The sequence below is a fragment of the Scyliorhinus canicula genome, chromosome 3 (genome assembly GCF_902713615.1).
Source record: "Scyliorhinus canicula chromosome 3, sScyCan1.1, whole genome shotgun sequence".
Taxonomy (NCBI): Eukaryota; Metazoa; Chordata; class Chondrichthyes; order Carcharhiniformes; family Scyliorhinidae; genus Scyliorhinus; species Scyliorhinus canicula.
Window position 1 is genome coordinate 229,063,000 of NC_052148.1, and position 14,924 is coordinate 229,077,923.

Below are 14,924 nucleotides of genomic sequence, written 5' to 3' on the forward strand. Positions count from 1 at the left end.
TACCTGTTTTTGTTCAATTTTCTTTAACACTGTACAGAAAATATGTAACACGAAAAAAGGGGGGATGTGGTGATATGCATCACTGTAAATGCACAAGGGGTTAATGTGAACACACTATACCTAGCTAGACACTAGAGGGAGCACCAGAGACATCATAACACACAGACAGTCAACCAATAGGTCAGTAAGATAGGACGCGATCAATGGGCATTCAAGACACACACAGAGATGACACTACCATAGGAGGGCATTACACCAACCCATATATAAGGACACAGCACACATGATCTTCCTCTTTCCAGTGGAGGCACTTAGTGAGTACAGATAGGGTTGATTGAAACACATCAGACCCACCACGTTGATTGTAGCAGACTGGTTAGGTAGTCTGAGTAGTTATAGCAGGATTAACAGGGGAGTCGAATCCAAGTAGGAGAATTGTGAACAGTTTAATAAATGTGTTAAAGCTATCTCCAAGTCTGAACATTCCTTTGCAGAGTGTACATCAAGAAAGCAGCTTATGCTACGTCAAGAGCATAACAAAACACCCACCTCACTGTCTTACTCTTTCTCACACAACTACCTCTCTGTCTCGCTCTCTCATCATACACCCACCTCTCTGTCTCACTTTCTCACTCATACACCCACCTCTGACTCGCTCTCTCTCACTCATACACCCATCTCTCTGTCTCGCTCACTCACCCATACCCACGCCTCTGACTCGTTCTCTCATCATACACCCACCTCTCTGACTTGCTCTCTCTCACTCATACACCAACCTCTCTGGCTCGCTCTCTCTCATTCATACACCCACCTCTCTGTCTCGCTCTCTCATTCATACACCCACCTCTCTGTCTCGCTCTCTCACTCATACTCCCACCTCTCTGACTCGCTCTCTCTCATTCATACACCCACCTCTCTGGCTCGCTCTCTCTCATTCATACACCCACCTCTCGCTCTCACTCACTCACACACCCACCTCTCCCTTTCCCTCTTTCTCTCTCTTCCACCTAAACACACACAAATCTCTTTCCACCTACACTCCCACCTATCTGTCTCTCTCCAATCCACACTCTTACATCTCACTCTCTGGAGGTGATTTAACTAAATGGGAACAAAGCCCCACAGCAAGTGCGTTTAGCTGCATGTTTCCTAATGCTCGCTATCGAATGGCACACGAGTTAGATCGGGGTCTCAGTGGGGAGCGTGCAGCCGAGGCCACATTTAGCCTAGTTTTCGGTACCGAGGAGAGTTTTCATAGAATTTACAGAATTGATTTGTTACTATATCGTGAACTGGGGACTTCCAGTGGCGTTCGTGAGCGGAGCGGTCGCAGAAAAAAGGCTCCCGCAGGTCCACGAAGTCGGGGCTTTTTCGGGGGGTCTCCGTAAAATTAAAGACCCGCGAAATCGGGAGCAGGAGATCTGGGCCCTCGGGAGCGGAACGATCCGGCGGCACCCACCCCCGCCCCCACGCACGGCAGCAGAGCGCAGGGCAGGACAAGCGGCGGCCCGGACCGAAGCGGGGGCCGAACCTGCAGGGAGGAACGGAGGAGCGACCGACGAGACCCCCCCCCCCCCCCCATCAGGAGAGCGCAGGATGCAACGAGAGGCGGCCCGGACCAAACAGCGGGGACAGCAGTGGGGACCGACCGACTGGCCTCCCCACGCCTCCCGGCAGCGACCACCACGAGGCAGGAACAAAGAGGGACTCCCGACCAGAAGCCTCTCTCTCTCTCTCTCTCTCTCGACCCTGGATGACTGAGGGAAAAAGAAAGGAAAAAATAACTTTTGCAAAAATAAAATTTTTACAGAGAGGGGGGAGGAAAAAAAAATCTTTTTGCACTTTTTTTCTCTCACCCAAAACATGTTCTTCTGGAAAGAATTTTATACAAGAGGAAAAACAAAGTGGTAAGGGAGAGAAGGGAGGGGAAAAGAAAAAGGGAAGAAACAAACAAACGTAAAACAATGGGGGGGAAAGAAAGTGGGGGGGGGGGAGGGGAAGGAAAAAAAGAAAAAAAGGAAAGGGAAGGGGGGGGGAAAATGCCAGAAGGGAGCCAAAGCAGAGGGAGAAGGGGCACCAAAGGCAGAAGGGGCAATAGGCGAGCCAGTTCAGACGAGCTAATCAGCGCACAAAGCGGTGTAACGCAAGTATCGCCGCATCAAAAAGAGCTGGGCAGACAGGAGCACTCGCTCCCGGGGCCAGGGGGGAGCTGGAACTGGAAGGCAGCCTTTGCCGAGGCGCTGAGGGAACATCAGCAGCTAAACAAGGTAGAGGCAAACGCAGACATAGAGGCTGCAGTGCAGGCAGCAATGGCCAAGACCCTGACGGAGGTGCAGCTCTCCCTGGGCAGAGCAGGAGGAGAAACTGGAAGCCCAAGGGGAGAAACTGGAAGCCCAAGGGGCGACCATTAAGGAGCTGGAGAATGTAGCAACTGACATGAGTGACCGGATCACGGCCCTGGAGAGGGAGGTGGTGAGACCGGACACAACACAGGGGAGCCTGAAGGGCAGAGTGGACGACCAGGAAAACCGCTCGAGAAGGCAAAATGTCAGGATAGTGGGCCTGCCAGAGGGGATCGAGGGTAGAAACCCCACGACATACGTGGCCGAGATGCTGGGCAACTTAGTGGGGAGGGAAACCTTTCCCAACCCACCAGAAATGGACAGAGCACACCGGCTGCTGCGCCCAAAGCCCAAAGCAGGGGACCACCCTGAGAGCAGTTATAGCTAAACTGCACCGGTACCAAGACAGGGAAACAATCCTGCGCTGGGCCAGTAAAAACAGAACCTGCAAATGGGAAGGACACTCCATTAGAATTTACGAGGACATTGGGGCAGACCTAGCCAGGAGACGGGCCGAGTTCAATAGAGCGAAAGCAGCTCTTCACAAGAGCGATGTGCGTTTTGGTATGCTGTACCCAGCGAAACTCTGGGTGACATACCAAGAAAGAGAGTATTTCTTTACAGCCCCCGCCGAAGCAAACATGTTTGTCAGGGAACACGGGCTGGAAAACCAGCAGCGAGGATAGAAACGAGGGGTCCCTGGCAAGGGGCAACAACACGCCGACGGGGGGGGGGGTGGGGGGGGTGAGGCAACGCCAGGCTCCCCCCCGCCCCTGCCACGGCGAGCGCACCCTGAACAAAGAGCAAACCACTGCCCGAGGGAACCACTTCAGGTGGGAGACCAGGCCCCAGCACGAGGGAACGAATGAAATGGAGAAGGGAGAGCAAGCTAGAGGGGTGCAGGGTTCGATAGGGGAAGAGCGGGCAGAAAACCGCAGAGGCCGGGAAGGGGAGAACCGAGACAGTAACTCCCGGGAGAGGGGCCACCGTACTAGCAGGAAAGCTAGCGCCGGGACACGCAACAAAGCAGGGCCACAGCGCGCCCCCAACAGGGGGGAAGGCGCCAGGCAGGGGAGGGGGGATCACCCATCAAAGTCGGGAGAGCAAACGGGGACAGGAACAGGGGAAAGAGGGACAAAGGAGGGGTATACGGGAGAGGGGGGGAAAAGGGAGAGATCGGGGGTGGGGGGGACACAGGGAGGGAGAGACCGGGGAGGGGGGACATAGGGAAGGAGGGACAAACAAGGCTAGAAAAGGAATAGGGCTACAAAGCGCCAAAACTAAGGGCTCGAAACAAGGAGTCGCTGCAAGCACCCACCCAGTACTGTCTCTGGGCGAAGGGAGACCCCAGAGTGCAGGGGACTACCCGCGTGGCGGACGCACAGTGGGCGGCCATGTCGGGTGCCCCTGGGACAAAGGGAAACCCCAGAGCGCAGGGACCCGACCGCATGGAGAGAGCAGCGACAACGGCCATCCTGGACGGCCCCCTAACAAAGGGAAACCCCGGAGGGCAGGGGCACGTCCACCGGGTAAGTATGGTTAATCCCACAGGAAAGAGGGGGCAGAAGCTCCCCACCAGGATAGTCATCTGGAACTTAAGGGGACTCAGCGGCCCAGTGAAGAGGTCCAGAGTCCGCACCGACCTAAGAAATGTGAGGGGCGACATAGTCTTCCTTCAAGAGACACACCTGACAGATCAGGACCGACTGCGGGTAAGAAAGGGCTGGGTGGGACAAATTCACCATTCCTGCTATGGGACAGGGCCAGGGGGATGGCGATACTGATCGGCAAGAAGACGATGTTTAGGGCGACAAAGACGGTTACGGGCCCAGGGGGACGGTATGTCATGGTCAGCGGGGCCCTGGATGCGGCACCGGTAGTACTAGTTAACATGTACGCACCCAACTGGGACGACACAAGCTTCAACAAGAAGACCATGGCAGAAATCCCTGACATAGCGACGCATCGACTAATCATGGGGGGGGGGGGGGGGACTTCAACTGTGCACAGGATCCAAAGACAGACAGATCAAACCCCAAAACGGGGAAAACCTCAAGCATGGCAAGTGAACTCAGTCACTTTATGGAGCAGATGGGAGCGGTGGACCCCTGGAGGTTCACCCACCCAGGGGAGAAGGAATTCTCCTTCTTCTCCCCAGTACACAACGTATACACCAGAATTGACTTCTTTGTGGTGGGGAAAACGGTGCTTCCAGGGATAGACAAAGTGGAATACTCCGCAATTGTGATATCAGACCACGCTCTACACTACATGGACGTGTGGCTGGAGACGGGCAGGACCCAGCGCCCCACATGGAGGTTGGAAGTTGCCTACTAGCTGACAAGGCCTTCAACGAAAGGATAGCGTGGGCCATAGCAGAGTACACGGAGAACAAGCCAGAACGGGAAGGTCTCACCCTCCACGTTCTGGGAAGCGCTAAAGGCTGTACTAAGAGGGGAAATAATTGCTTTCAAAGCGCGAAGAGATAGGGAGGAAATGGCGGCTAGGCAGCAGCTGGTCGACTCCATACTGGAGGTAGACCGTAAATACTCCGAGGCCCCGACCGTAGAGCTCCTGGCGGAGAGGAAAGAACTACAAAGGAACTTTGACCTGCTCTCCACCAGGAAAGCGGTGCACCAACTCCGCCTGGCGCATGGGACCCTATACGAACACGGAGACAAAGCCAACCACCTGTTGGCACACCAGCTGAGAAAGCATGCAGCCACCAGAGAAATTGCACAAATCAGGGATACCAGAGGCACTGTGGTGATATAACCACTGTAGATATGCGTACTTGCAGTAGGGCAGATGTATGCCTGTACCTGTAATACAGGTTCCTCCAATAAGCCCCTGCCGGCTAGCTCCGCCCACAGGGAGCTTGTGTATAAATATGCGTGTGAGTCACTCAGACCTTAGTCTATAGTTGCAGATGGAGGAACAGCATCGCACAGCAATAAAGCCTCGATTGTACTAGTCTCTCGTCTTTGAGTATAATTGTTAGCGCTACAATTTATTGCTGTGCGATGCTATTCCTCCATCTGCAACTGTAGACTAAGGTCTGAGTGACTCACATGCATATTTATACACAAGCTCCCTGTGGGCGGAGCTAACCGGCAGGGGCTTACCGGAGGTACCTGTATTACAGGTACAGGCAGACATCCCCCTACTGCAAGTACACATACCTACAGTGGGAATGCCGAATTTCGGAGGCGTGGAGGGTGCGTGAAAAGAATGCCACGGGTCTGCCTGCCTGATTCAGCGTGGCGGCAAGTGCGACATCTGAAGCGTCGCTTTCTACTTGGAAAGGCAGTTTCTCATCTACTGCGTGCATCCCGGCCTTCGCTATGTCAGATCGAATGCGGGCGAAGGCCTGTTGTGCCTCGGCTGAGAGGGGAAAATACGCGGAGAAGGCCCGCCCACTTATCCAGTCCACACATTTTCCCCTCTCGGCCGAGGAACAACAGGCCTTCGCCCGCATTCGATCTGACATACCCTATGGGGCTTGGAAGCACCACTAGCACTGGGGGAGATCATGGACAGCATTAGCTCCATGCAGGCGAGGGAGGCGCCGGGACCAGACGGGTTCCCGGCGGACTTCTACAAAAATTTGTGACAGCATTGGCCCCAAACCTGCGGGAGATATTCACAGACTCGCTAATTGGGGGCACACTGCCACCTACGCCAGCACAGGCCTCAATCTCGCTGATACCGAAGAAAGACAAAGACCCAACGGAATGTGGGTCATACAGACCCATCTCACTGCTGAACGCGGATGCCAAAATATTGGCCAAAATCCTAGCCAAAAAGCTAGAAGACTATGTACCTGAGGTGGTCGCAGAGGACCAGACGGGCTTCGTCAAAGGTAGCCAGCTTACCTCGAACATCAGGCGCCTGCTGAACGTGATAATGACCCCCTCCGAGGAGAGAACACGAGAGGTGATCGTCTCCCTAGACACAGAAAAGGTCTTCGACAGAATCGAATGGAAATACCTCATCGAGGTACTGGAGCGGTTTGGGCTTGGAACAGGGTTCACCGCTTGGATAAAGCTCCTATACAACGCTCCCATGGCGAGCATACGGACCAATAATACCAACTCCCGATACTTCCAGCTGCACAGGGGCACCAGACAAGAATGTCCACTGTCCCCGCTGCTGTTCGCTCTAGCGATCGAACCGCTAGCAATCGCGCTCAGGGCAGCAAAAAGCTGGAGGGGGATCCGAAGGGGAGGCAGAGAGCACAGAGTCTCGCTCTATGCAGATGACCTGCTCCTCTGCATTTCGGACCCACAGAGCAGCATGGACGGAATCATCGTGCTCCTGAAAGAGTTTGGTGCCTTCTCGGGCTACAAACTCAACATGAGCAAAAGTGAGATCTTCCCGGTACACCTGCAGAGGGGGCACAGCACTAACGGGACTGTCGTTTCAACAAGCCCGACTCAAATTCCGCTACCTGGGGATCCAAATAGCCCATGACTGGAAAGGGATCCACAAATGGAACCTCACCAGTCTGACAGAGGAAGTAAAAAAGGACCTGCAAAGATGGAACACACTCCCACTCTCCCTCGCGGGGAGAGTCCAGACGATCAAAATGAACGTACTGCCCAGGTACCTCTTCCTGTTTAGATCCATTCCGATCTACATCCCCGAGGCCTTTTTCAAAGCGCTGGACAAACTTATCCTGGCGTTCGTATGGGGGGGGGGGGGGGGGGGATGCTAGGATCCCAAAGAAGGTGCTACAAAAAACCAAATCCAGGGGGGGGGGGGGCCTCCCAAACCTACAATTCTACCACTGGGCGGCGACGGCCGAGCGAATAAGGGGATGGATCAAGGAGCCCGAAGCCGAGTGGGTGCGCGCGGAGGAGGCCTCCTGCATGGGGACCTCCCTCCGGGCCCTCGCCACAGCGGCGCTCCCATCCCCACCCAAAAAACACTCCAGCAGCCTGGTGGTGATAGCCACCCTCCAATCCTGGAACCAACTACGGCAGTAATTTGGCCTGACCAAAATGTCGGACAAAGCCCCATCTGCAACAACCATAGGTTCCCACCAGCACTGACTGACGCCACCTTCAAAAGCTGGAGGCAGGACGGAGGGACACTGACAGTCAGGGACCTATACACGGACGGCAGGATCGCAACACTGGACGAACTGACAGAGAAATTCCAGCTAGCCAGGGGGAACGAGCTAAGGTATCTACAGCTCAAAAACTTCCTACGAAAGGAGACAAGGACGTACCCACAACCGCCACGACAGACACTACTGGAAGAGTTACTGGACGCAAGCATACTAGATAAAGGAAACTGTAGTGACATGTATGACCGACTGATAGAGAGGGCCGACACTGTACTGGATGCAACAAGAAAGAAATGGGAGGACGACCTGGGGATGGAGATAGGGTGGGTCTCTGGAGCGAAGCATTGCATAGGGTCAACTCCACCTCCACGTGCGCAAGGCTCAGCCTGACGCAGCTAAAAGTGGTACATAGAGCCCACTCAACAAGAACCCGTATGAGTAGGTTCTTCCCGGAGGTGGAGGACAGATGTGAACGGTGCCAAGGAGGCCCGGCCAACCACGCCCACATGTTCTGGTCTTGCCCCAGACTTGCAAGTACTGGACAGCCATGACGGTGGAGCCATGCCTGAAAGTGGCGGTCTTCGGGGTTTTGGACCAGCCTGGGGATGAGAGCGGATGCGCTTGCCTTTGCCTCCCTTTTTTTAAAAACTAATTTTTATTCAAGTTTTTTAATAACAATAACAATAACAAATTTTCTCCCCGCAATTTAAAACAAACAAGGTGTGTTTCCACACCAAAACAAAACAAGAAAAGAACTCTCCCCCCAAAATAAATAATAACAAATAACAATACAAGAAAGAAGAAAATAACATAACAAATCCACCGCCGCAAAAACACACCCCCCAACCATCACCAAACCCCCCCCCCCCCGCTGCTGCCGAGACCGACCACTCTCTACCCCTTCGCCAGGAAATCGAGAAAGGGCTGCCACCGCCGAAGTAACCCCTGTACCGGCCCCCTCAGGGCAAATTTCATCCTCTCCAACTTGATGAACCCAGACATGTCGTTGACCCAGGTCTCCGAACTCGGGGGCCGCGTATCCCTCCACTGTAACAGAATCCCCAGCCCGGCCTGACCCTAGACCCAACCACTTCCGACAAAATCCCCGCCACCCCCTTCCAAAACCCCTCCAGAGCCGGACATGCCCAAAACATATGGGTGTGGTTTGCCGGGCCACCCGACACCTCCCACACCTGTCTTCCCCTCCGAAAAACCGGCTCATCCTTGCCCCCGTCATGTGAGCCCTGTGCAGCACCTTCAGCTGAATTAGGCTGAGCCATGCGCAAGAGGAGGAAGAATTCACCGTCTCCAGGGCGTCCGACCATGTCCCATCCTCAATCTCTTCCCCTAGCTCTTCCTCCCATTTCGCTTTGAGCTCATCTACTGAGGCCTCCTCCTCCTCCTGCATCAGTTGGTAAATAGCCGAGATCTTCCCTTCCCCGACCCACGTCCCCGAAAGCACCCTGTCCTGCACCCCCCCTTGGCGGCAGCCACGGAAACTCCTCCACCTGCCTCTTAACAAAGTCCCTGACCTGCATATACCTAAAAGCGTTCCCAGGGGGGAGGTTCCACTTCCCCACCAGCTCCTCCAGAGTCGCGAACTTCCCATCCAAGAAGAGGTCCCCAAACTGTCTGATGCCTGCCCTGTGCCAACTCCCAAATACCCCACCCGTTCTCCCTGGCGCAAAACGGTGATTGCCCCGTATCGGGGCCCAAACTGAGGCCTTCACTTCCTCCCTATGCCGCCTCCACTGTCCCCAGATTTTGAGGGACGCAACCACCACCGGACTCGTGGAGTACTTTGCCGGGGGGGGAGTGGAAGTGGGGCCGTCACCAAGGCCTCCAGATTCGTACCCGCACAGGATGCCACCTCCAGCCTCTTCCATGCGTCACCCTCCCCTTCCGTCACCCACCTGCGAATCATCGCCACGTTCGCCGCCCAATAATATCCACACAGGTTGGGCAGTGCCAGGCCCCCTACCTCCCTTCTTCGCTCCAAAGATACCCTCCTTACTCTCGGGGCCTTCCGCGCCCACACAAACCCCAGAATCGACTTATTCACCCTTCTAAAAAAAGCCTTCAGGATCAACATGGGGAGGCACTGGAAAAGAAACAAAAACCTCGGGAGCACCGTCATTTTAACCGACTGGACCCTGCCCACCAACGAGAGCGGAAGCGCATCCCACCTCCTGAACTCCTCCTCCATCTGCCCCACCAGCCTCGAAAAGATAAGCCTATGCATAGCCCCCGCCACCGGGCAGCTGTACAGCAACCTCACCCAGCTAATGAACCCCTCACCAAACCCAAACCTCCGCAACACCTCCCACAGGTAACTCCACTCCACCCTATCAAAAGCTTTCTCCGCATCCATGGACGGCACTATTTCTGACTCCCCAACCACCGGCGCCATCATCATAACATTCAGGAGCCTCCGCACGTTGGCATTCAATTGTCTCCCCTTTACAAACCCCGTTTGGTCCTCATGAATCACCGTCGGGACCACATCCTCGACCGTCCTGGACAGCACCTTTGCCAACAACTTGACATATACGTTAAGGAGTGAGATCGGCCTGTAAGACCCACACTGAAGGGGGTCCTTGTCCCGCTTCAGGAGCAAAGAGATAATTGCCCTGGACATTGTTGGGGGCAAAGCCCCCCCCTCCCTGGCCTCATTCAGGGTCCTCACCAGCAGTGGCCCCAGCAAATCTGAAAATTTCTTATAAAATTCCACCGGGAACCCGTCAGGCCCTGGCGCTTTCCCTGTCTGCATGCTTCCCAGCGCCTCCACCAACTCCTCCAACTCAATTGGGGCCCCCAAACCCGCCACCCGCTCGTCCCCTACTCTTGGGAACTCCAGCTTATCCAAAAAGCTTATCCTGCCTGCTTCCCCGGGGGGTACCGCCCGATACAGCCCCTCGTAAAAGGATCTGAACACCCCATTGATGTCCTTTCCACCCCACACTAAGTTCCCACCCGCATCCGTGGCTCCCCCAATTTCTCTAGCTGCCTCCCGCTTCCGGAGCTGGTGGGCCAACATCCGGCTTGCCTTCTCCCCGTACTCATACACCGCCCCCTGTGCCCTCCTCCACTGCACCTCCGCCTTACGGGTGGTTAAAATGTCAAACTCCGCTTGGAGACGGCGCCGCTCCCTCAGAAGCCCCTCCTCCGGGGTGTCTGCATATCTCCTATCCACCCTGACCATCTCCTCCACCAGCCTCTCCCTCTCGACCCTCTCCCCCCCTCTCCCTGTGCACCCGAATAGATATCAGTTCCCCTCTAACCACTGCCTTTAGCGCTTCCCAAACCATCCCAACCTGCACCTCCCCGTTGTCATTGGTTTCCAGATACCCCTCGATACCCCTACGGATCCGACCGCACACTTCCTCCTCTGCCAAAAGCCCCACATCCAACCTCCACAGCGAGCGTTGATCCTTCCCCTCCCCCAGCTCCAGATCCACCAAATGTGGAGCATGATCAGAAATGGCTATCGCCGAATACTCCGCCCCCACCACTCTCGGGATCAGCGCCCTGCTAAGCACGAAAAAGTCAATCCGGGAGTACGCCTTATGAACATGGGGGAAAAAGGAGAACACCCTACATGGTGTTCCATGTGACCAACCGAACCCGAGGGGCCGTCCCCTTCCCTCTACACCGATCAGCCATAGTCCTTCCCCAACCCACCACGTGCCCGGGGAACCCCCCATGCCCGCTCCACACGGTGGCAAACCCCCCTCCCAACCCCCCCCTTCACCATCCATTCCGTCACAGTCCCTGCAGCAACAACCCGGCACCCCCCCCAAACCCCCCCACACCCCCCCAAACTAGGGCCCCCCTAGCTGCGTTACCCCCAACATTATACTTCCGTGAGTCAGCTGACTTCTGCTGACCCCGGCTACTCCCGCCATAACCACGACCCCCCCCACCCGGATGCAACACAGCCGCCAATCCCTCCCTCCCAGCGCCGGCCCCGCCCCCAATTCCTCCGGCACGGGAAGAAAGCCCGCGCTGCCAACCCGAGCCCCGTCCCTCGACCCAACACGCGGGAAAAAGACGGACACATGACCCACCAAGACCCCAAACTACTCCCCAACCCACCAGTGGGAAAAAAAACCCACCACAATAAATAACCAACAGCCTCAAAGAAACCCCGAAAGAACCGAAATAACCATAACTCAAATAGCAAAAACGGCGGAAACAAACAGGAAACAACCATCAGCAAACACAGCCACTAAGGGCGAAAGGATACCCAAGAGGACAAAGCCTCCAAGCAAAGTACATTTCCCCCCAGCCCCCCAGTCCTCAGTCCGAATCCAAGTTCTCAGCCTGGACAAAAGCCCAGGCCTCCTCCGGAGAGTCAAAGTAGCGCTGGCGGTCCTTGTACGTGACCCAGAGGCGAGCCGGCTGTAGAAGGCCAAACTTCACCCCCTTCCTGTGGCGCACTCCCTTCGCTCGATGAAAGCCAGCCCTTCTCCTTGCCACCTCCGCGCTCCAGTCCTGAAAAATCTGAACGTCCGCATTCTCCCACCTGCTGCTCCTCTCCTTCGACTACCTCAACACGCACTCCCGGTCAACCAAGCGGTGAAAACGGACCAGCACCACCCTGGGCGGTTCGTTCGGCCTGGGCTTCCGCTGAAGCACTCTCTGGGCACCTTCCAGCTCCAGGGGACCACGAAACGACCCTGCACCCATCAGCGAGTTTAACATTAGGACCACATAGGCCGCCAAATCCGAACCTTCCAGCCCCTCCGAGAGGCCCAAAATACGTAGTTTCTTCCGGTGGGAGCGGTTCTCCATCTCCTCGTCTGCCATTTCTTGTGCAGTGCCTCGTGCAACTCCACTTTCACTGCCAGGCCCAAAAGCTCATCCTCATTCTCCGAGGCCTTGTGCCGCAGCTCCCGAATCTCCCCGGCCTGAGCCGTCTGCGTCCCTGCCTCCCTGATCGCCTGCCGTAGAATCCTGTTCAGCTGGCGGTCAGCAGCGCCACCTAAAGCTGCAGACTGGCTGTCCGACCTCTCGGAATCACTCCAAATGGAGAAAATAAAATTTGCCATCCAAAGGTCAGATGATGGCTTCCACAGATCATGGGAGCCATTCATGCAATTGTTCCGGGACCTGTTTGTGGCCAACAAACAAGCAGAAGAATGGCCAGGTAGCCAAGAATCAGGGGAAGTCGCCAAAGCATGAGAGGGAGAGATAGACCGGGAGCCGGGGGGACGGGGACGGGGGGGGGGGGGGGGGACGGGGGGGACGACAGCTAAACCTAAGAGGAAAAAAAGGTGAATCACAGGAGGGGGGGGGGGGGGGGGGGGGGGGGGACGGCGAGACGGCAGCAAGATCCGTACGGGAGAAGCAAGCGACACCAACACCAAACCCATTCGGGTATTGCCCACTGTAATTGTTTCTCCGACACCCAAATGTATATTTACCTCCCCAGTCTCCCCCCCCCCCCCCCCCCCCCCCCCCCCGCCCCAACCACCAACAGTCGCCCACTTATGTGTTGTAAATAATTTTGCCAGGTGTACAGAGTTGCTGCTGTTGAGCTGGTGCATATTACCCTACCAGTTATTCTATTTTATTTTTCATTGTATTTTTAAAATTATTTACTATTTTCTTTTCTTTGGTATGTTTGGGTGTGCCCTTCTCTTCTATATATGTGTGTATATATATATATATATGTCTCTTATCCTGTGTACATAACAGGAAATATACTTTGTTCAAAAAAAAAATTTCTAAAAACAAAAGAATTTACAGTGCAGAAGGAGGCCATTCGGCCCATCGGGTCTGCACTGGCCGTTGCAAAGAGCACCCTACTCAAGCTCACATATCTACCCTATCCCCGTAACCCCCACTTAACAGTCAGGACGGCAACTCATTATGAGGGCATCCCCAGGCCCCCCATCCCCAGGCCCCCCCATCCCAGGCCCCCCCATCCCCAGGCCCCCCATCCCCAGGCCCCCCATCCCCAGGCCCCCCACCCCCAGGCCCCCCACCCCCAGGCCCCCCATCCCCAGGCCCCCCATCCCAATTGCCACTGCGTGAAAAATGCCAGCTTGTCAGTGTCAGGCTGACACCCATATGACACCGCAAGGGTTCCAAACTGGCAGTGCCAGGGTGCCCAGATGGCACCCTGCCTAAAGGGCATACAGTTGTGAGCCTCCAATCCCCTGGGTGCCGTTCCATCTGGTCCCCATTTGTGGAGACCAGTACTGAACAGCGCTCACCCAAGGTCTCCAAGTCAAAGGGATCCCAACGCCTCGGGTGCCTCCGGAAACTGCATATTAAGGTGAGACTAGCTGTCTTGCTCTAATATGCAAATTTGCCAAAATGTGACCCCATCACATTGGGCAGGATTTATATTGCAGCATCTCGCGAGATTGCGTTAGATTTGGCGAGGCATTGTGAACCGGGTAGATCCTGGGAGCGAGTTCTCCCGGCTTCTGCGGCCTCATTACACCCGCGGCGAGCTGCTTTTCAGGTGTAGCATGGCTGTTCGATCGTGTCCTCTATCTCCCGCTCACACTCCCACCTCTCTCTGTCTCCCCTGCCCACCGACACCCCCACCTGTCCCCCTCACTGTCTCCCACTTATACTCCTGCCTCTCCCTCTCTCGTATGCTGCACTCCGATCTCCACTCCCAGGGCTACAGTCCACAGCCTCCGCTTCCCCAGCCTCCCGCTCCCCCGGGCTTGGCCCCCTCTCCCTGTTCTCCTGGCCTCCTTTTCCATCTCCTTGTTCTAGCCTCCAAATCAGCCATCCCTCTGACCTGTGGCTGCAGCCTACTTCGCTCTGCCGCTCGGTCACGTTCACTCTCGCACTGATTGTGCTGCTGACTGATTTTGGCCGGAATTTTCCAGTTGTCACGATTCACTTTTCCCGCCGGCAGCGCACCTCTGCCCGCGCGTTTCCCAGCGGCGTGAGGTGACTTCAATGGAAAATCCTATTGGCAAGTGGCGGGAAGATTGAAACCCACTGTCAGCGAATGGCATGCGGCTGAGAAAGACGGCTGGGGAACCGGAGAATCCTGCCCCATGTCTCTATTTTCAGCTCATCCAATCAGCGGTGTCCAGTTTCTTACTGCATTGGCTGCTGATAGGCTGACTGGTGGACCTATCAGTAGCCAACGCAGTGTGAAAACCACTGTCAGGTCAAACAAGTGTTAAGGGAAATTACCATGTCAGCTACATTAGGTAATACTCTTACATCTGTGTCTGAGGTTTGCGCACTCAAGCAGCACTCCAGGGACTTGACCACACACTACGGGCTAATACTGTACACAGGCATGCTGAGGGTGCTGTGCACGGTAGGAGTTTCTGAAGCCCTGTACGCCCTCTTGATTGGACGGAGATTTCATGACACCATTTTATCTTGGTTGTCCACCTTGGTGTCCTGGTCAATGTTTATCCTTCAACCAATAGTTCAAAAACAGATGATGGTGTGTGGTGAACGTATTGTACTAACCATTCACCACTGTATTACGTTGTATCACGCTGTTGCCCATGTGAGCTCCACCT

General features: G+C 55.4%; 1 protein-coding gene across 2 annotated transcripts in view; it reads right to left on the bottom strand.

The window, feature by feature from the left end:
* LOC119963356 (short transient receptor potential channel 3) overlaps window positions 1–14,924 on the bottom strand; it is a 204,464-nt gene that overhangs the window by 25,129 nt on the left and 164,411 nt on the right. The gene's annotated exons all lie outside the window — the stretch shown is intronic.